This window comes from Lissotriton vulgaris, chromosome 10 (genome assembly GCF_964263255.1).
Source record: "Lissotriton vulgaris chromosome 10, aLisVul1.2, whole genome shotgun sequence".
NCBI lineage: Eukaryota > Metazoa > Chordata > Amphibia > Caudata > Salamandridae > Lissotriton > Lissotriton vulgaris.
The window spans coordinates 947,975,090-947,995,751 of NC_141698.1; positions in this window are offsets into that span (position 1 = coordinate 947,975,090).

Genomic DNA, 20,662 nt, shown 5'->3' on the forward strand with positions numbered 1-20,662 from the left:
GACTCCCCAGTTATAAGATGGGGCCCCAAAGCCCCAACCATTTACAGGAGCATTCCATCTAGGTGCAGGGGTAATAGGAAAAGGTGGATTCTGGTGAGTACCCAGCCATCCTCCATTATAGTTGCCATTGCCTATGGGTGCTGGGGTATTAGGATACAATACATTCTGTTGCATGCCTGGCCATCCTCCATTATAATTGCCATTACCTAAGGTCCCACAGTTGTTAGCTAATATGCCAGGCCCTTGTCTGCCCATTAGGTTCCAGTTTTGCCCTGGGGTAATATGACGAGGAGTATTGTGTTGGTTGACTTGCCATGGACCTGCCCTGTTTTTGGGAGCATAGTTCGTGTCAAACGTTGACAGTCCCCCACCCCATCCATTATCTCTCGCTAGCCAAGCTGGCTTCAGGGGCTTGTGATTGTTGGCTTTTTGTGAGTCATTATAAAAAAATTCTAATGTAAGGGGGACTATAGAACTACTTCTTCTTTGTGGTGGAAGAATATTTGATAGAATATCGGTAAGAGCAGCTGGGGTTGAGAAGTTTAATATCAAACAGTCGCCCTTCCATTTTTTTTGCTTATTTCCTATCCATCCAACCCTCCTTGCCATTTTAATTTCGTCAGCCAGCCGTTGTTCACCCCCCTGTGCTATCCGCATGTTATTTGACAGCCAGTATAGTGCCTTGCTTATTAGTGACGAGGCTGACTCGGTGTGACCCGGTGGTAGGATTGGTGTATTGGCTAGCACTAACACCAGTGGTGCTGCTTCAACTACAAATTGTGTTGAATTTTCTTCGAAACTAGGGGGCACTGTGACATGTGGTGGATCAATTAGTTGAACAGTTGGGGCTTCTAGTGGCAAGTCATTGGTAATATGGCCAGTTTGTGAGCATTCTGGAAGAGTTGGCCCTGGTGGGGTAGCATCTGATGTTACCCCGGATTCATTATCTTCCTTTGGGCAGTCACAGCCCTTATTAACATTACTTAAAACATTACCTATCGCATCTGCTAATACATTTTGTGTACCTCCCAGTTTCTTTATCTCTGCAGAGAGTTTATCAATCTTGCTGATAAGTGGCTTAATAATTGTCTGAATTTTTATTTCTAACAGCTCCACTATTCTAGACATTAGGTCCTCATCCAATGTTTCCCTCAGATTGTTCTCCTCATTGTTCTGGCAAGTACTTTTTGACTTTAGCGGTGATGTAACCTTGTTTTTTCCTGAACGTGCCCCCCCACGTTTGCTTTGTAATCTGCGACAGGCTCTAACTGCCCTTGAGGACTGCTTTACAGGTGGTTCGTCCTCCACATCTTCTTTTTCATCATTTTCTTCAACCTCAATGACAACCTGTGCATCTGAGTCATTATCCACATGTGGCTCAATGTCCGCCACATTGGCTGCACTGGCATCAATATTGACATTTACTGGGGAAGCTGTTTCATGGGCATCATTGTTAGAGTCTAATAGCAGAGACTCATTAGTTTGCGAGGAAGAGGGTGGGCTCATGGGAGGGAGGATAGGTGATTGGGACAGACCCAACGATTGTCTGCGCTCACTGTTTATTTTGTTAACCACTTGAACAAGGTAGTTTTCCATGGTGTTCTTTGGTGTTTCAGATTCCATGTGATGATTTCTTTTAGTCATAATTATACAAAGGTGTGCGATAGTCTTACGCCCACAGCTCAATAAAATAACAAGGTATTACTCTCAAAGTTAAAACAAAAGTCTTACTTCAACGCCTTGTGCAGATATCCAGCGGACTCGTTTCCTGATTCGTAGGGGTGTTTATCTGCTATCAACTTATCCGCGAAGGCCCCCTCCTTTTCCCGAGCTCCTGGTCGATTCGATAACAGCTATACAGCCTACTTACCGACCCCCATCTGGATAACTAGGACTTAGGAGGCGGTCAACCAGAGGCAATAACACCACCACTCACGATGAACTGACAGGAACAAATCCCTGGTGCACAATGATGAAATTTAGGGAGGTGGCCTAGCCTGGCCTACTCGTGCCGATGAGGGCCGTAGAGGGCCCGCCCTTTGCCTGGGCTTCGGCCGGCGTCCCGCGACGCGGGGCTGTGTGTGCCTTTATGGTGCCCTCGGCGCTGTTGTCAGTGCGTCAGCTACGCGCCGCCGCGAGGCCTGCCGGGTGTTGTGGTTCCCGGAGCGGCGGCGCGGTTCTTAGTGAGAATTTGACTCTCGGCGGTGGCGGCTTTCCTGCACGGCGTGGCGGCTTTCCTGCACGGCGTCCTCCTGTGCGTTTCCACTGTGAGTTGTCTCCCCCGCTCTGCCGGGCTGTGTGTGCCTTTATGGCGCCCTTGGCGCTGTTGTCAGTGCGTCAGCTACGCGCCGCTGCGAGGCCTGCCGGGCGTTGTGGTTCCCGGAGCGGCGGCGCGGTTCTTAGCGAGAATTTGACTCTCGGCGGTGGCGGCTTTCCTGCACGGCGTGGCGGCTTTCCTGCACGGCGTCCTCCTGTGCGTTTCCACTGTGAGTTGAATTCACAAGTCCCTTTTGAAAGGCTGGGGGTACGGAAATAAAAGGCAAATATGGTTGTATTTACATTTATACAGCTCAAATCCAGTGAGCAACAAAGGTCCAGATTTACTAAGATTTTAGATAGTACGCATTTAGAGCAAACTCAAAAATTGCTTTGTTGTGTTGCTTGAAAGAGAAAACAGCGAAGCGTCATATCTCCAATGTGCTGGTGTGACACAAGATTCACATAAAGGTGCATAGTGAGTGTGCACTACCTAATGTAGGATTAGTACTGGAAGCATATCCTACCAGCAAAATTCCTATGGGTATACGAGCGCAGAGTGTCTGACATATTGCATATTGCATATGTACTGTGCACTGCACCACTCAGCACTCATGCGAAGAGTGAGTTTATGAGAGAAATTAATGCTTTCCCCAATGTTTGACCTGTTTTCAGTAGGCATTCGATTTTTAAATAAAGTCCGGTCGGGCTAATTTAGTAGATTGAATTTTGCATCAAAGGCTATTGATCTTTTGGGTGGTCCACCACCAGAAATGCCCCCTTAGATCAAAGTGGTGCAAAACGTTTTTTATGCTGAGGAAAGTGCAATTTTCCAGTGCAAAACACATTTTGCATTGGATGGCAAATTGCAGGTGCTGCTTTGTACTACTTTGCGTCACCCTAGCACCAGCTCAACGTTTTAGCAAAATGGGAGTTTTACAAGTAGTATACAGTACAGTAGAACCATGTTAGGAGTGGGAGAAGGAACCATGTCAGATAATGTACAATGGATAGACCCTTAATCCACTCTTTGTTTTAATTCCAGTGTAGGAGGAAACCAGAATTTCTGTACGAATCAGAATTTCAAGTTGTGTAAGGAAATTGCAACTTCAGTTTCTTGCTTGAGGTGTTTTCAGTAGGAATACTGGTGAAATATATGTGGTGGGAGAGGGCCCAAAATGGAGAAGAAACCTCCTGCAATAAATGATCAAACAATAATTTTAATTTCCATTGCAGAATGCAAAATATTGAATAGTGCAGAAATTCCACATTTTGTAAATCCCTAACCCTGCAGTACTGGTAATGAAGTTTGTGAATTGCTATTCAAGTGCTAGAGAGAAATGGAGCTTAGATTGGAAGGAAGCCTAATAATTATTATCAAATGCTGTTTTTCTCTCAAGCAGTCCATTGTTAGAAGATATAACCCTGAGTGAAAATAGTTTGGCGTGATGTCTTGAATTTTGGGTCAATAATTTTCCTTCATGTTCTGCTCTGTAAGTGGTGATTAGGTTCTATTCAGTGAAAAGGAATACACTGAATCACTCATTAGTTCACATGCCAACCATGTCCCAAATTAAAATGAAAAAGTTTCCTGACATATTCATTTATTAGGACTTAGAAAGGTTCACCCAGTAATGCCATACTGGAAGAAGGTTAAAAAAAAGAACCATGTCTGTGTAGTTGCTAAATCTGGATCATGTAACCACATTAAATAAGACATGGGTGCTTTCATTTAAGCTGTAAAGCATTTTGGTTTGCCCTTCTTCTCTTCTAACAGCCTCTGAATTATTCTTATAGAGGGAGGAGGACAGGGTAATACCCCCTTGCATTCTAATCTTCAGTCACTTCCTGGGAAATTTCTCTGATGTTGGAAGTACTTGGTGCTAGACTAAGTGACTGGTTTAGAGTAAAAGTTATAGTTAAGTTAAAAGTTTGGGTTAGAGTTTGTTTGGGTGAGTATCCATTGTTATTGAAGAGGACTATATAGTAGCGGGCTATTATAGCATGTGTCATTTTAAATAAGCAATTCCCTGTTAGGTGATTGCTATGGGAGACTCTCTGGAATTACATTTTCTTTAAAAGTTGTCTCTGTATTGATATTCATCTTTTTAAAAGGAAGAGGAACTAGAGCACGAATTGGAGGATTCACAATTTCATTTGCAATCTTGAATGAGCAAACCCATTGTAGACAAAGGAAATGGTGCAATGATATTGTACAGGACTCATATCAGTTAAAGTATTAATCATGTTGGCATAGTCCTTCCAGTTGAAGACAAAACTCTGTCACATATCAACATTATGAGTATTTTCAAATGTTTTGAAACCACGTAGTTCAGCACTCCCAACTAACCCATATCTAAACCAGTGCTGAATCTCAGCTACACATGATGCGATATTCGCAGAACAAGGACACATACATGTTTAATAACTGTCTCAGACCACCATTATGTAATTGTGCAACACATATATACTGGCCTATGACATGCTAACCTATATAGAAGTGCCAAGTTAATGAGGTGATGTCAATATCCATATACGAGCAACCACTAGAGCAAAGATGACTTAGAAAATCAACAACAGACAGTGGAACAAGCACAACGTATTGGCATTCATTGCTCATTTTTCAGCTACCACATCTTCCATCCTGATATGATAAGTGAAAGAGCTCTTCAACAGGTTTTTGATGGATTTCATTTGACTAACTCATTCACTTGAAAAAACACTCACACGCCCTTGCAATCAATTGACCTCTGACTCCTTAGCTCAATGAAGAAATAAAGAAGAAATAAAACAAAACCATTGTGTTTCAAAGTCCAATGGAAAGAAATCTAGCAACCAATATGACAAAACACATGTGCTATGATTATACACTATATACACATGCTTTATCAAGAAGGCAGAAAGACTCCACTACTCCTATTTGCCCACAAGCCAAATTCCGAGACCTAGGGTGCACCATCAAGAAGGCCAACCTTTCTGAAGCATTGTGTAATGTAATTGTAGACTATCTTCTTTCTATATGAAAGATGTTGGCACAAGACCTCAACAACAATAGAGAAGAAAGCCAGGTCAAGCAAATTTCAAGATGAGCATGCATTCTAGCTGACATCATCCCCTTCAATCAACTGATTACTCCATGTTAAAGAAGCTTGTAAAGGCAAATGGACCACAAGGCTAACAGCGAGACTCTTGCTCGGCTCAAGTGATCAAGAACATCTTGTTCTCAACAATGTCTGCTACCATTGCAAGGCCTCTACTCAACAACTCACTAACATCAAGCATCTATTCCTACACAAGGCCTCTTACATCAGATCACTTTTAATTAACAAGAATCTTGATCCAACCAACTACAATGGCTATTGCTCATTCATAGGAAAACTAATTCGAAGAGCTCGTTTGAAACAGATCTGCAGCTTTGTGTACAAAGAACTTGCTTTCAGAACATCAAGCAAGATTCCTCTCCAGCACCCCCAGGAGAGACATGGAAACTGCCCTGATTTTCATCTGGGATCACCTAAAGGTTATGGTGAATGGATCTACCATCATTTCGCTGCCTTCCTTTTACGACACCTGCCTTCAGAACCAGTAATGGTGAATGTGTTGGCTCAATAAACTTATCAAATATCTTAACTAATACCTCAGCCCATTTAATTTCAGGCTTGATGAGGTCTTTGAAACTAACCTGTCATACTATTATATATGGGATAAAGTACCCCCTGCCATACATTATAAGGATATTGCAAGTCACTGAGGAGTTCCATTCACAAGGCTATAGAACTCCAAGGTGCCTTGCAAGGTACATAATTCCTCATAATGCATGGTCACACCACCTTTCCCACAAACCATTTAAATCCTTGGTGCTTAGGACTTTCATTTGAAAGGGAGAGCATGTTTGCAAACATGAAGAATAAAAATAGAATCTTTAGTGCAAAATTAAACACATCAAAAAGGCTGTTAGATATTTGTTGCAAAAAGATATTAGAATCAGTATAATAGAAGTCAGTGTTCAGGAAAGGCTCTGTAGGTTGGAATGTGTAGAAACATGCAGAGATAGTCGAACTTTTCTATAACTAAATAAGGAGTGCAGAATATAAACATTTTGTCATACATATCTCTTTTTTGCTTGCCACTGCCCAGCTAGAAAACAGAGCAGAAGAAAACAGTAGACTTTGTTTGCATTCTTTAAGCAGCTGCTTTATTTATGCTCCATGACCAGCCCTGCCTTTCCACTCTGCTGCTGACTCTGACAGCAGGTGTTGTGACGTCAGAACTTAATTGTAGTAAGTTATTACAGTTGAGTGACTACGTCACTTCTTTATATTATGTGTGTCACAAGTAGTCCAGTATGAAGATATTATGGGTGGGGTTTTATACGGGGATTGCAGAATCCCATGTACTGTAATAATATTCAGATGATCTTAAACCTGAAAATTGAGAGGGATCACAGCACCTAGGAACTAGACCACTGCATCCAAGCCATTGACTATTTAATTTTTCTTTATTTATTTGTGATATGTATATAACACATACCTAGCCACAGGACATTATTCTGTTTTAAACCATGAGATGCTTTTTCCATTCAGTAAGAAGGTAGACCATTATGGGCTGTTTTGTGGGCTATCCGTCAATCATGAAGTTGTTCAATGCTTCAAGAATAACTCACTGTTGGTGGTTTAGGATGGGTTTGAATTAGCCTGATTTTTGGTGCTTATAATGAATGTGGCAGTCACATGGAGCATGACTTAGAGGAGCAGTAGATAATTTGGGGGCACCTCGTAGGAATGCATTTCCTTTGTCTATGTGAGTGAAAACAAATGGCCATACTTCTGAAATCTGGGTGTGGGGTTGAAGGCTTTAGTTTCCTCAGTATTTGTAGTTGATAGGGGCAGACTCAGTTAGTTTGGGAATGTAATCAATCATGTTTAGATTGTGTTGGATGATGATAACAAGAGGCATCACCTGGGGGACTAAAGAAAGAAAATGCTGGGTGGGTCTAATGAGTTGAGTCTTTTTTGTAAAGGAGATAATTCAATTGTGGGTGGATCAATTTTTTTAGAGAGAGTCAATACATCTGTTAAGTTATGTTCCCTAAGAAAATAGAATGTCATGTGTGTTATACTATTGGGGTCTGAGACACAAAGATACACCTGGGAATAATTGACATTTTATTGTGGGTGATGGGTCTATCCTGAAGTATTGAGGTAAGAGTTGAATTGGTAGAGGGAGGGAATGGGACCTGTGGAGCTCTGGGTCTTATTGGATGACTTTCTGATTCAAACTGCAATTTTGAGGAAAAGCATGATTTAAACCCCTTGAAAGCTGTCCCTTTTGCTCCCATTCCATTGTCAACAATATGAAGAAGTCAGTGATGATTAAGGATATTAAATCCTGTGTAAAAGTTTGAAAAGCACCAATAGTTTCACCAATATTTCCAGTATTTTTCAAGGCATCATATATTTTCTCGATTGGAGTGATTTCTATGCTGTATTTGTTATGTTATGTTATGTTATTTTAATTTATAAAGCGCACGTATACCTGGAGGTGTCTTGGCGCTATAGACAGCGGGTGGTCTGCACTATTTGGAGTGGAATCTAGATGCCAGAAACATAGTATGTCATTGAAGGAAATGTGATTTAGGAGTTGTGTGGAGAAAGTTTAATCAATGATTTTGATAAGGTATGAGAATCAAAACTGCTTTGAGATTTTGAACGTTATTGAGATTACGTTTGGCTTCTTGAGAAGTATGGTGATTGGGCCAATTTTCAGAGATGATGGTATAACAACTTTCTCAAGAGAAGCATGAACTATTTTGATTATGAGATGAAGGATGGCTTTTCAGTAGTCTTTTAATAGAGATGCAGATTGGGATGCAGAGTAATTCTTCTTAAAATGAACAATTCCAAAAGATCGACTTAGCCTGGAAAATGGAAGAGCCGTCAACAGTCTGGTACCAGTAACTGGGCTTACCACTAACAGTATTAACTGGAGTAAGAAATATGAAAGTTATCATGGACTCCAGAATTTTACATAGTGAATTAAGTGACCAGAAGCACTTTCTAAACCATTCAAACTCTTTGCAGTATTTTCTCTGAGCTAGGTTTCTCATGAATGCTATGGACTATAGCTAGAGTCTCAACCTAAGGCCCCCCTTTATGTCATTGGAGGACAAAATGCAGCACTAAGGCAACTCCTGAAACTTTACATATGGGACCACATCACATCAGCCCCGTAAGTGCTTCACATGCTGTTCAAAGCTAGATACTCCACCTGCAATTACTATCCATTGCCATAGGACCAACCATGGCAATTACCCATCCCTCATACAAGTAAAACTGAAAAGATAGTTAAAAAACAGAATGTTTCACTCTTGTCTGGCACCTTGGCTGATCGTGCAATCAGAAGAATGGCACCAGCGGAACATCTTTGTCAGTACAGGCAAAAATACAACAGAACTCCCTCCTGCCAAAGATAAAAAACTTTCATAACTACGTTGAATAAAAACTTGGCTCATCCCCAACAAATAATAACCGGTCACCCCAACTAGCAGACAGTACTATTTGTCATCACAAGACGGCATGGTTGCCACTAACAGACGGCACATACAATCTTAAGTATAGCTATCTCTTCAGGGGCATAGCTTGGTCAGTAAGACTGGATGGGGAGGTGAGCTTCAGAATATCCCACAATCACGCTGGGATATCATGTTAATTAATATTGTAGAAGCAGAGCTTGAGGGGGGCTTCAGGGTCAATGGAAAGGGAAAGGAGTGCGGATTGTGAGGGGTACTTAAATCACAGCATTTTGTAAAATATCCATCTTTTAAGACCTTCCAAACAGAAGAGTGTGTGTTTTTGTCTGAGTGAGTGTTTAAAAATCCCAGGTGAAATCTGACAGATACCTTACCACACGTGACCAAAAGCTTCTGTACCCAACTATTTAGTAAATACAACATTTATTAGGGAAGTGTCACACCCCAAACACACCCCCCCCCCCAGAGCTGCGCCCCTTTTCTCCACTAAATTCATCATGCCAGCTCAAGTTTGCAATGACACGAGATGAGCAGCCTATAAGTGGAATTATAATACAATACATACAAGGTATGATTATTAATGATGAGGTGAATTATTATACCACGACTGTTAGCGCATTGACTGCAAATATGATGTTTATCACACTTACTAATTCCGCCCACTGTGAATTTCAGCAGGTCAATCCTGCCAGACTTTATTGAGTGAAAAAGTCTGCAAATCCAAGGACTTGCATTTTCATCACTATCATATGCTTTCTTTGAATGATTCGTTGGACTCTGCTGTAGCAATTCCAACTCACTCGATTATACTTACTTGTCGAATGCTGCCAGGATGCTATGGCATTTGGTACCTCTCTGCCATGATTGCCAGCATGGCATCTGCTTGATGTTGCTGCTGTCAGTACATTACTGAAAAAAACGGAACAAAAAAGTTGCTTTGCATTTCAGGCAGGGTGGAGCATCTTTACTGTGCCTCAGAACTTTAAGAAAACTTTGCAGTGCACGAGAAACGGACTTTACTTTTCACTCCCCATGAAGGGTTACTCAATGCAGGGACTTTTAATTTTAAGAGTTGGCTCCCAGCACTCCAGACAGTTGTACGCCCACAGTCTTATAAATGTTGGCTCCACGTCCCCAGGCAGCTCCTTTTTTTTCATTTCACTGCTATCATTAGTCTTACCGCTTTGCCTCTGTTCCTTCCACTCCACTCCACTGCAGTGCAGTGCAGTAAGGGATGGGACAACCTTAGTTAGCATTATTAAAACATTTTCACAGGTTACATTTTCTAAACAGTTGCCTAATCGAACTCCGTTTGTGCAAAAAAAATCGAAACGTTTCCAACTGATTTTACTAAAGGATATAATTTTTTAAATAGGAAAATGTTTGGTGTTCAAAAGGCTGTAACTTGAAGATAGGTATATCATTTTTTATTTAAAAAAAAAAAATGTGGGTAGATCTTTTGTAACCTTATCTGTGCAGCAAAGGATGCAGTCTTAGATTAAACGTGGTCATAGCTTGCTCATTATCTTCTTGTTTACAATCAGATGCAGGCAAATAATGGAGGCTCTGGACTTTCATTGCAATGTTTTTAAACTGTACTTTTTACTGCGAGTGTGGCACCTCACTTAAGTTTGCACTGCACAGTTCACTTTGTTTGGACGTGCCACCCCTGTATGTATGTTCTTTTTCTGTTTATAATATCTGTATTTATTGATTTTAATTTGGTCAAGGCAACGTGTTTACTCAGCGAGTCATCAACACGTGAACTGATAGGCGTTACACATGTCTTGGGTGTCGGTATGATCAAATGCAAACTTATAGTACAGTAAGGATAGCACAAACACTTCTCCACAGTGGGCGCCCAAAATATATCTGCAGAAATAGAAACAGCGGTCTGTGCGGCTGCTTGGGCCACTTTAAACTCACAACAGACAATAAGTAGGGGAAAACAACCACAATGCTATGTCCGAGCATCACCACAAACTCGTATTATCAGGGGGGTGCTCTTCTTTCATACAAGAACCGCAATGTACAGCCGTCAGAGGAGCACAGTAACGTCACGTTATCGGTTCTTAACATATCATAGGCAGATTTAAAAATGCCAAGGGTTTGACAAAGGAACGCGTACCTATGGGCGGTCTCTCCAAGGTCGTGTCCGGAGATACAGGGGTAAGCACGCCAGTTGGGGCAGAAACCTAACTGTCAAGGAGAGCAAGAAATAGGAAGGGTCAAGGGGTAAGGGAAGGGGAACAGAGGTGGGGTGGATCTATATTGATGGCGTGAGAGAAATTCCGGTTTCTGTGACTTAACATGACTAGCAGTGAACTTAATACCCCTGTCTTTCTAAGGTGAAGACTCGCAGAGGGAGCAGAGTTGTGAAGCATCGTCGCCATGCGTGTGGCAGAGGGGAGGGATAGGTAGTCTATTGATGTAAAGGGTGGCAGACAGATTCCCAGTCAGTGTACACCCAGCTCTAGGTCTGATCACAAGAGCCCACCAGTCGCATACCACTAATCAGTCTAGTGCGTGTTTATATAGATTTCTAAGTTCAGCTTCAGCTTGTTTTGTTTCAGGGGTCCATATAAAAAGTCTTACAAAACTTTTTGAAACATACAACGTCACAAATAACAATGAGTCAAGTCAAATAGAGCAACATACAAGAAATCTTTCGCAGATTTAAAGCATTTGTGAAATGTTGTATCTTTTTTTCAATTCACGCTTTACATTTCGTCTTTAAAAATGTTGTACGTTGGTCATAGGTAATTTCTTGAGCATTAAACACTCAATCCTTATAGTTTATTCAAACGCAGCTGTTTTCAAAGTGCTTCAGGAGTGCACATCATTGGATTGTGAAAGCGGAGCTGTAGGTGAGAGAACGAGGTGTTAACGGAGCAGCCGCCCGCCCCTCATTGTTTGGGAGCAGCTGGCTTTTCACTCGCAGCTCCTTCTGGTTCCTGCACCTCGCGCCGCAGCTACAGTTTCATCTGGGAAACACATGCACGTTTAGCAGAAGCGACGGAGACTTAAAAATGCAGCCCAGCCTGGGATGAAAAAGCCTGCATGTGGACGTCCGTGGCCAAAAAAAGGCATAGTCCCACTCACTGACGTGTCACGATTCCGATCCGCAATCAGCATATTTCATGTGGGTGCCTTCCCTTAAAGCTACAGTGCAGTCCCTATACAGGAAGCTCGGAGCCTCGGACACAAATACCAGGCTGTATTACAGCATCATTTGAGTAATGGAGTTGTTACTCCAAAACCCCTCATAGGTACAATAGAAGTACAAGCATTGCAAAGGTTCCAAATAAAGGGGGTACTTGAATCCCTGGTTTATAAGGAAGATGGAGACAGTTTCACCGTTGTATGTGATTCTGCTGAACGAGGTGAGAAGAGACAGAAGTTTGCCTCAATGAAGCATCCCTCACACCTCACACAACACCATCATTTTCCAGATTCCAGTGCCAAATGACACGAGCTGACACTATCACAAAAGCTGTAGGTGGCTGCCTCATTTGCAGTAAATGGCGTAACCAGTGCATCATTGGCCCTAGTGCACGGAAGGACATGGGCCCCTGGCTGCTGTTTGAAAAGTGAAATCAAGCAATAATCAGAGTTCAGAGGGCCCCTCAGGCCTCTTGGCCCCAGTGTCAGTGCACCTGCTGTGCCAATGAAAGCTACACCCTGTTAGCGTCAAGGAGCCATACCATGGGTGGTAGATGAGCATTCCAGTGAAACACCCCACAGGCTTACATTCAAATCCCCATCTGCTTACATTTGTAGACAAAGATTTGCACCAATAAATTTTCCTTCCTTGTGGCAGGTGTAACAGTGGAGCAAATTTTAGGAATCTGCATTTTACATCTTTGCAAGTGCTGCACTCTACATCAGTTACAATTTGGGAAATGTATTAAAGCATATATTTTGTACTTCACGGGTCAGTTTCTAATACAAAACATATGCTTTACAGAGCACACACACCCTTGCACTTTGGTGCTAGTGTACATCCATTGGGGCATGACAGCCTAAAGTGTGCCAAGGTTGGAGGACAACAAGATATGTTAGTAGTTATGCACTGTTCTACTCTCACCCTTTGATGCAACTTAGTGCCCTGCTTTGGTAGTTTGCAAACCGACTTATGTACTAATAAATTGGTTCACAAAATACTGAATGGTAGTGGGTTGCAATTTGATATATCACATGAATATTAATCTAGTACGTCTCAAATTCCAACCATCTACGATTAACTGGTGGTCTGTTGGTGTCATAGACCACCATACTTTCGGATGAAGCAAGAGTTTCAAAAAGCAGCCCGTTTTCCTTAAGGGGAAAGGAGATGCATTTAAAAAAAATGAAGAGTTTTCCAAACATTCTTTAAGACTAGGAAATGGTACATGGAAACACACGCCGACTACTCTTAAATAATGTTTTTGTCAAAATTCTTAAAGTGGAAGGGCTCCCTTTGGAGACATCTTCCCATTGGCTAATAGGTTACCACTATTTTATTAAGCCTGTAAAATATTAATGTTTTTGCAACCGGATTTCAGTTGCAAAACATTAATGCATCTCATTCCGAAGCGCTATTTGGAAGTGACGCCCTAAACATGCCCCTCCTGAATATCGATTTGGTATGTAGACACAAACCCAAATTGTGATACGATAATGTGTTACTGAATCACAGTTTATGATTGGCACAGAGCAAATTGTATTTATGAGACAGCAAAAAATTCAGATTTTGCAAATCAGACCCTAATGTGACTGCACAAAATCTTAGTCCATTTGACCTGTACTTGACTCGTTACAACACTCTGTATCTTTCAACACTGAAGAAGTTATCAGTGCTGTGGTAATTCCCAGGTGGAATGTTTCCTTATTCAGTTTTAGAATGAGTAACAAGCTCCTTGTGATGTTATTTGTCTGTGATGTGTCTATATCAGTATAGTCAACAGGTGTTTTATAAGGAAATATTCTGACTTCTTAGAGAAGAGTTTATTATAAATCTGCTATAGTGAAGGCAAGGGTCTCGACGCACTATTGGCAAGGTATAAGTAAAACGGAATTAGGACTGATAATTCTGTGAGCTTTATCTGATATCAAAAGTCATTGTTGTTTCTATAGAGATTAGTGAAATTTAGAAAGTGTGTAGCTTTCTGAGTTGGCTTCTGTAGCCATTGAGTCATCAAATAATCTGGGCAGAACGACGTCATGCAGAGATGGACATCTTAACCTGTTTCAGTATTTGCAAGAAAGTCTCAGTAGAGGCGTTTAAGTCACCTTGGAGTACATCTTATTTAACTCCAATATATCTGCCTACTCAAGATTGAAAAGTAAACTCCACAGCATCGCTCTCGGAATGTCCCATATTTTTGAAAATAGAATAGTGGAAGCCTAGAACCAAAGGGGGCTCCACGAACATGACCAGCCCTTGAACCCGCCCCAATTGCTGTCAGATGAGGACCATAACTTCAGTGTGTAATTCATGAGAGAAAATATAGTTATTCGAAATGTGATTTGTTTCAGAGCCCCTGGTTGAATAGAATTTCATGGTGATGTCCTGGACATATGATGACACCATACTCGCATTGGATTACCAGACTGTACCATGTTTTCATTCCTGCCATTTAATTTAACAGACCAATGCATTCTTGGAGATATAGTCTTTATTGCTTCAATTCAGCCAATAAGAATGATGCACCTGACGACAATGATTTGTAAAGGAAAAGGGAAAGCCAACGACTGGAAACCAGGGACCCTGCTGACTCAGAGTGACCTGGCAAACTTATTCTCTCTCTTTCTCCCTCTATCTCTCTCGTCAAGTATGTCATAATAAAAAATATTAGGGAAAATAGGCTCTGTGTATACATTAATTATTGGCACAGCTGCTTTTAAAGAGGACATTCATACATATCCAGGAAGTTGTTTTTTGCCCCCAAGAAACCTTGCATGGGGAGAGATCCTAGTACTTTATCTATAGATTTTCTGATTCTCTGTGACCTTACATTTCCATCTCAGCCAAATATTGGCCCTGTTAAATGCAGCCCCAATATTCTTTGTACATTTCTAATGTGATATCATATATTATTTAACAGCAATACATTGGCTATGCTGTGGCTCTGTTGTTCTGTGCTGTCCCGGCCCCCTCCTCTGGCCTTCAGCACCCCAGTCCTAGGGCTTCTGACCCTTCCAGGGTTTCTGGATTGTGACTGCAAGCTTTAGCTCCTATCTTCGGTCCGCAGTCACTCTGGGGAATGGCCCCTTTAGTTATTGGCCGGTGGCTGGAGCGGGGCTGGAGCAGGGCTTAAGGCCATGTGCTGCACGGAGCAGCACAAATCCATGTGAGCCAGCTCTCTAAGTGTGAGCTGCCACCGGCACAAGCGGGCCGCGACGGGGGTTGCAGGTAAACCTCTAGGGCCGCGGTCCCCCCGTAAGGTGTGGAACGGCTGGCGTTAGGCCTCTGCGGCTTGCACCTACAGAGGTGTCGTACCCGCACTCCCTACCAAGTGACCCTTCTGAAGGGCTCTTCCCCCACCGAGCCTGAAGCCAAACTCTGAGCCCAATTCGAGCCCTCACCAAATCCGAACCCTAAGAAGTTTGCAGAGCAGCAGCTGTTTGGGAGTGCATCCTGTTGTGCTTGGCTGAATAGAAGAGCAGGAGACTAGCAGCAGCGAAATTGAGACCTCACAACATTAAACAATTACCATACGCATCATAAGTTACACTGCACCAATTTCATGAGGTGTTGCAGATAAGCAGATGGAGGTCACCAGTTTGGCGGTTGGGTGATGAGCGTAGTCACAGCGTTAGTGCCGTTGCCCTAGGGTAGAGGTGCATCGGCGGCCAGGCTAGGTCTCAGTGCGGTTTCCACCACTCCAAGTGCTCCCCTGCTCTCTGGTGTGGCCCCTATCTGGTGTGCATCTAAGGCATTCTGGAACAACCGTTTTTGCAGCACTGTTTTCACCTTTGGCAACATACCACTCATGGTGCACCACCCATTCCCTGCCCACCTCATTGCAATTTTAGAAGCTGCCTTTGATGCTACCATACTGCATTCATGCAACCACCACAATAAAAACCTGCTTGCACAACTCCAATACAATGAGGTCAGGCAGAACTAGGGTCAATCCCCCTGTGACCCAGCGCAAAAGGAAGGGCCAAAAAGTCCCAGCCACAGGTCTCCAAACTTCTACCCTTAAGCAAAGCCCCCCGTCCCTCTCACCCTCAAGGGTCGGTACATTACTGTTGTCGCTTATTCCATCTTGCATGTTCGCTTCATCACCCAGGCTCCCAAAAAACTTGTCAACATTTTGGTTCATGAAAGTTGAAGGTACAACCCTATATCCCTCCTTGGAGGAGGTTATTTGGGTATTTCTAGTACTACAGCCCCTTCTAACATCCCTACCTGGCCCGCTAGACTGGGACGTAGCTGCCATCCAGCAAGTACAATATGGCAATTTAACGGACCAGCCCACCTTGATCAGTCCTGTTTAAAAAAAATATATTTTTAATTATTTTTTCATTAAACTGCACAGCATATACCAATTACTTACAATTACAAAAGGATAGATATTCACAATACATTTTACAAAACAACAATACATTGGAGATATTTTGTCAGATGGTGAAACCTAATGGAGGAAACCTTCTAGGACAGAATGATGTAAGCCTAAAATAAATAAGTGAAACAAAACAAATAAAAAAGTAAATGGAGGACTCATATGAGAGCCAACTATATCGTGACTCACATTCTTTGTGCAAAAAAGAGAATTATTATCTAGGGTCCATTATGAACCAATGATTCCTTCCAGCTATACATAGGAGCAGATATCCATCTATCTAAGAGTTTCCGTCTTTTGCCCCCTTCCTTTCATATATTCCCCTTTCCAGATTAAATATCAAGAAAAGCCGAGCTAACCATGACTGAAATGTTGGTGCGTCTTGATCTAGCCAGACTGAGGCAAAAGTCATTCGTAAAACAACCATAGCAAGAAAAAGAAAATAATCCAACGAGGATTGTCCTTGCCTGTTATCCACCCTAAGAAGCATTAAGGCTGGGGTTAACTTAACTTTAAATCCAGCGTGGATTCAAAAAATACAGTAATAGATGATTTAATCTAATCAAGGCGTGGACAAGTGGAAAACATATGAGCTTAATCTGCATTAGATGAATTACAACGTGGACATGCAATACCCTCTTGTCCCGCCCATTGTAAAATGGGATACCCAGCTGGTCCTGGGCATCCACAAGGACGGCCACACAGTGGCAGCCAACTTTCAGAAAGCTATGCTTGAGGTCAGTACCTGGATGGCCTCTAATTGTCTTAGACTCAACTCGGACAAGACCGAGGTTATGACCTTCGGAAAACTCTCTCCAGAATGGTCGCCTAACTGGTGGCCGGAAAAGCTTGGCCATCCACCTGTCCCAGTGGAAAAAGCCAGAAACCTGGGAGTCATTTTTGACAGCAAGCTGGTATTCGACCTTCATACAAATAAGGTTGTGTCGTCTTCTTTCCTTATCCTGAAAAAGATTAAGAAGTTGCTGCCTTACCTCCCTCCCTCAGCTGGGAAGACTTTGGTCTCCACCTTAGTCTTCTCCAAAATGGATTACGGAAACGCTCTCCTTCTTCACGCCCAGAAGTGTGTCATAACAAAGCTGCAATCCATTCAGAATGCGGCTGCCAGGATCCTCCTTAGCATTCCTCGCCGCAATTCTACCACTCTTGGCATTCGTCAACTTCATTGGCTGAGAGTTGAGAGCCGCATCAAATTCAAGGCTCTCTGTATTGCATACAAGGCAGTACACGACATAGGACCCAGGTTCCTGACGGAAGCCTTTCAACCATACACTCCTAGAAGGCAACTAAGATCGGCCAATACCAACCTCCTCACTGTGCCACGTACAAGAACCGTCACTTGGGGAGATAGACGTTTCTTGGTGGCCACCCCAAAACTCTGGAATCTTTTGCCACAGTCTATCAAATCTGCCCCCAACCTGATGAGCTTTCGCAGGTTACTAAAGACTTGGTTATTTAACCAGTAAAAGGATGACTGACCCCAGTAGCTCCACAGCGCCGAGACACCCCAGGGTATTTGTTGCGCTATAAAAATTACGTAAATAAATAAATAAATAAATAAATCTTAGCCAGTGTATAGTATAAAGAAAATACTGTTTTGTAGTGCTGGGCCTGAAGCCCAGCAGAACTTAGTACGTACGTTCTAACTCTAAGGACTGAATAAAATTGTAGGAATCAATGCCCAACCTGTCTTCCCATTTCTTGCCATGTTTTACCAGATCATCCAATTTTGTTGCAGTTAATTCATTGTAGATTCTTTTAATGGTGCAACCCTCACTACTTCTTATTGCCTATATAGTTTCAACCTTACCACATCCATTAAACCCACCCGCCTTTTTCCTAAGGAAGCTTCTAAGTTTGAGATATTTAAAAAAAATCTGTGTATCAATTCGGAACTTATCTTGAATGTCCTTGAATTTATAAAACCCATCTGAACCCATTAAATCCCCAACTTTCATAAGGCCGTGCTCTGCCCACACCGCCATAATTTGATTCGAAAAAATTTGTGGGAGCGTAGGGTTACCAAACAATTGAGTGTAAAAGTTCATTCTTTTTAAGCCCGACTTTTTCTTTAGGGCAGCCCAGATTTTAAAAGCTGCTTGCATAGTTTTGAATTTGGTTCTCTTAAAATAACTGGGCTCGCTAAATTTCAAAAAGCAGTTTACTGCATCTTCCCCCACCAATAACCTATATACATCTGGTATCTTATTAACATTGGTGGGTTCTTTCGGTCCCCCGCCAAACATCCCACACATGTACTGAAGTACCGAAGCCCAATAACAATGCTTAAAAACTTGGGACTGCCTAGCCTCCTCTGTCTAAAGGTAAACTCATATATCGAAGAGCCCTTCTTGTTTTGCTATGGGCCCATATAAATCGATTAATCATATTGTCTAATGTGGTGAACCATTTGTTCTCAAATTCCAAGGGGATTGCCCTAAACAGATATAACATTTTAGGGAGAAAAATCATTTTAATCACGTTACATCGGCCAACCAGTGACAGATGCAGGTTGTGAAATTTGTCAAGATCTGTATTGGCCTTCCGTATTATCGGATCAATATTTACAGCCAATAATTTTTCCAAATCTGAGGTTATGGTAATCCCAAAATACACTGCAGAGTTTATTATTCGTTGGTCAGAACGGACAATCTCCCCATTCACTACAAGTTGTGTCTTTTGTTTGTTTAGGGCATATCCCAAAAGCTCTCCACAAGTTAATGCTATATCCTCAACTGCCTTTATTGCTGCTAAAGGATTAGGTGTTACCAGGGCAACGTCATCCCCGTATGCAAGGACCTTTGTAGGTATCTCATGGTATATAATGGGCTTGAATTCCAGGCTGGATTCGAGTTGCCGTAATAGGGGGTCTATATAAATTGCACCTTGCTCAGTCCTATCAACACAATCTCCAGCCTCCCTCCTGAGAAGCAACCAGCTAGATCCCCACCCACTCTTTCAATAAAAACAGCAAATATTAAACTGGATACCCTGTCTGATCAAATAGAACTGTGCTCAATGTCAGACTGGGCTCCATCAAAAGTTAATATTGTCAGAAAGCACAATACAGATAACAACGCACCTGAAGCTGCTACTAGCTCTCAACATCATATTTTCAACTTGCGCAGGGATCCTTATTACAAACCCCAGGCCATTTTTTAGTCTCCTAGAGAACAGTAAACAATAGACCGTGATGGGGAGACCAGCACTCTCGCTCACCCACTAATGTCATTACAAGCAGCTCAACCACACACGAGTCAATAATGATCAGCAACTTCCAAGTTGAGTCGCCAATTCAGGACCACAGCATAAATTACCCTGGGACATAAGGTCTTGGCAGCAATTAATCAATACTCTTGATATTACTGTTAAGGTATTGGAATATCAGTCCAATAAGTTTGACATTCAAATGTCACTATTATAGATGCTAGCCCAATACACATCATCTACTGACTCTTACTTTGAACGCCATAATCCCACCATTAGTAGCTAACTTCTAAATACTCACAATCCACCTGTCCATAACCCACCAATGCCTGCGGCACCTAGCACACAAGAGTGTGTTTGCACAATCTTGATGGACAAGCTGTCCTTTTTACCCTCCATGGTGGGTGATATTATTCAGGATGTCAAACTGATAGGCAAAGCACAGCCCTCTCAAGCTACACCTCAAATTACCCTGTTATCAACAGCTTTGACAAGAATACCTGCACAGCCACCAACACTGGCAACAGTAGATTCTTACACACCAGCCCTGATCCAAACAACATCGTTGAACTCAGTGTGGAGATACATGCTATTCCCACCAAGCTTCAAAAACTGTGTGATAACAATACAACAGTAACCAAAGCAGATAATACTGTGCCACCCAATATTGCAACAAACCCACCAATACATTTTGGTAATGCTACAATCAGTCCATCTAGCACCCAGCTCAACTTCTGAGGTGTTGCAAGAGAAAATGACTCAGAAAACTAAATAAAATACTGGATAAGATCGTGAGAGCTGCAAGTTAGGTCTCCACAATCAATTTGTTTTTTAAACCACCAAAAAAGAAGTCTTTGCAGAATCAGGTTTAGCTTATATGTTGAACGCTCAGGAAGGGGCCCTTGGAACACCCACTCAAGTTCTAAGCGATCCGGAAATCTCACAAAAAATAATCAGAACACAAATTTCTGTAAAACCGGCAACCGGAAACTCAGATTAAAATAATCCACCGCTCTCAGTAGCACAAGAATCACAATCCAAACCAGATATGAGGCAGCAACTGTGAACCCCCATGCCGTAGATCCTTCTCAATCTCTCTGCT